General features: G+C 41.5%; 1 pseudogene; it reads left to right on the top strand.

The window, feature by feature from the left end:
* Positions 1–2,320: 2,320 nt before the first annotated feature.
* On the top strand, positions 2,321–3,070 carry LOC102835225 (annotated as a pseudogene).
* Positions 3,071–3,128: the final 58 nt, after the last annotated feature.

Raw genomic sequence — 3,128 nt, 5'->3', positions numbered from 1 at the left:
AAAGGTTGGAAACAAAGAGGAGGATTCTTAGTTGGAAAACATGGTCTTGGTGATAAAAAAGGTGCTGGAAATTGCATGATAGAGTTTTTGCAAGACCAATGACTTTTTCATTGCAAATATCTTTTTTTAACAACTTAAAAGGCAGCAACACATGTGGACCTCACTAGATGAAATACATAGGAATCAAATTGACTACATCTGTGGGAAGAGATGATGAAGAAGCTTAATATTGCCAGCCAAAACAAGTCTGGGGACAAACTGTGAAACAGACTATCGATTGCTTATTTGCATGTTCAGGCTGAAGCTAAATAAAATTAAAACAAGTCCATGAGAATCAAAATATGACCTTGAGCATTTGTTCTTGTTATTGTTTTTCTTAGGTGCCGTCTACTGACTCATAGCAACCCTGTCCACAACAAAACGAGACACTGCTGGATCCTGCACCAACCTCAGAATCATTGCTATGCTTAACCCTATTGCTGCTGCCACTGTGCCAATCCAGCTCACCGAGGATCTTACTGAGCAGAAGATTTCAAAGGACAGTTTGATAAGACAAATTCAAATATTGAAATATGTAAAGGCCTGGATTTAGAAAAACAAAAGTAAAAACATGGTCAGCATTGCTCAAACTGAAAGAACTGAAGAAACATTTCAAACCTTGGATGGTAATATTGCAGGAGTCTATGGCAAAATGTGGAGTCCTGGTGTGGCGCTGTGGGTTAATGCACCAGACTGTAAAGCCATTTGAACTACAAGGTTGGTGGTTCAAGCTCACCAGCTGCTCCTGGGAGACCCTATACAAGGTTGCTATGAGTCAGAATCGACTCGACAGCACTTAACAACAACAATGGGAAAACTAGGGAGTGCGGTGACTCCATAGGATAAGTACTGAACTGCTAACTATAAGGTCAATGGTTTGAGCCCAGCAACTGCTCTGTGGGAGAAAAATGAAATGCTCCACTCCTTCAAGATTTAAAGCTTTGGAAACCCTACACAGGGTCAGTGCAATACATGGGACTTAACAGCAACTTTTCAAAAAATACTGAATGATGAAGAAAGCACCAAAACAAGATGTAAGAAATTTACAGTCACCATAGCAAATAGAAATGGTCGATTTTCAACCATTTTATGAAGAAGCATATGATCACGAATAGTTGATACTGAAGGAAGAAGTCCAAGCTGCACTGAAGGTATAGGTGAAAAACCAAGGCTCCAGGAATTGCTGGAACACAAATAAAAAAATTTCAACAAACTGGTGCAGCTCTGGAGGTGCTAATTCATCTATGCCAAGAAATTTTGAAGACAGCTATTTATCCAACCAAGGAGCTCTGGTAGCATAGTGGTTACAAGTTGGGCTGCTAACCTCAAAGTTAGTAGTTTGAAACTACCAGCTGTTCCATGGGAGAAAGAGGAGGTTTTCTGCTCGCATGAAGATTTACAGCCTTGGAAACCCTATGCAAGATTGCTATGAGTCAGAACCGACTCCAGAGCACACCACCACCACCATTTATCCAACTAATTGAAAGAGGTCCGTATTTGTACTCATTCCAAGGAGAGGTGACCCAAAGGAATGCAGAAATCATCAAACAATATCATTAATATCACATGCAAGTAAAACTTTGCTAAAGATTAATCATAAACCATTGTAAGTGTACATTGTCTGGGAACTGCTCGAAATTCAAACCAAATTCAGAAGAGGATATAGAACTAGGGATATTATTGCTTACGTCAGATGGATTTTTGTTGAAAGCAGAGAGTACCAGAAAGATATTTACTTGTGTTTTATTGACTATGCAAAGACTTTTGACTGTGTGAATCATGATAAACTGTGGATTACATTATAAATAATGGATATTTCAGACCATTTAATTGTGCTCATGAGGAACCTGTAAATAGTCCAAGAAGCAGTCATTAGAACAGAACAAAGAGATACTGGATGGTTCAATCTCTGGAAAAGCGTGCACCAGAGTTATATCCTTCCACCATGCTTTCTCAATCTGTATGCTGAGCAAACAATCTGAGAAAGTGAATTATATGAAGAAGAATGTGACATAAAAATCTGAGGAGGACTCATTAACAACCTGTGATATGCAGATGCTACAACCTTGCTTCCTGGAAGGGGAGAGAAGTTAAAATACTTACTGATGTAGCTCAAAGACTACAGTCCTCAGTATGAATTGGCCCTCGATGTCAGAAAAACAAAACAAAAATCTTCACAACTGGAGACTGATTGAGTCTGGAAGTGCTCCCAGAAGACCGAGTTGTAGCTGAGAAACTGGACTGCCAACGCTTCAGCCTTCACAGGGCCAGGTTCAGGACTATGAGTTGGATTCCTTTTAAGATCCGGCAGCCCAAGAAACAGATTATCTCTAAAACAGTGGAGAGCGACTTTGAAAGGAAGTATGGGAAACTCCAACAGCTGGAAGACCAGACCAAGAGACTGCAGAAGGACATGAAGAAGAGCATGGATGCTGACCTGGCCAAGTTGAAATCTGCCTTGAAGATATCCCTGGACTTAGTCTCCAGTCCCCTCTGTGAACAAGACCATAGATTCTTGAATATGGTGACAGCCCTGGACACTGCCACGAAGTGGATGGATGCCTTCAACCAGGAAAAGGTAAATCAGATCCAAAAGACCATGATTGAGCCCTTAAAAAAAATTGGCAGTGTCTTCCCGAGCCTCAACATTGCAGTGAAATGGTGGGAACAGGCCTTGTAGGACTATAGGAGATTACAAACCAAGGTGGAGAAGTATGAGGAGAAGAAGACAGGGCCGGTACTAGCCAAACTCCACCAGATCCGGGAAGAGCTTCAGCCTGTGAGGGATGACTTTGAAGCCAAAAACAATCAGCTCCTAGATGAAATGTTCTACAACTGCTGACTCAACTACTTCTAGCCCAGTTTTGAGTCCCTAATCTGAGCCCAGGTTGTGTATTACTCAGAAATGCAGATCTTTGGATACCTGATCCAGCAGCTCGACCAGTGAGACCACAGTGATGGGCAGAGGGAACTGGAGAACAAAGCCAGACTGTGCGAACTAAGAGCCCTCTCTATTGTGTTAGATAACTGAATTCCCACATCCTTCCAAAGACTGCTGGGACACTATTGTTGTTGTTGTCAGGTGCCAT

Source organism: Chrysochloris asiatica, unplaced genomic scaffold (genome assembly GCF_000296735.1).
Source record: "Chrysochloris asiatica unplaced genomic scaffold, ChrAsi1.0 scaffold00109, whole genome shotgun sequence".
Classification (NCBI taxonomy): domain Eukaryota; kingdom Metazoa; phylum Chordata; class Mammalia; order Afrosoricida; family Chrysochloridae; genus Chrysochloris; species Chrysochloris asiatica.
The sequence above is the reverse complement of the archived record's forward strand: the minus strand, read 5'-3'. Positions and strand labels throughout refer to the sequence as shown.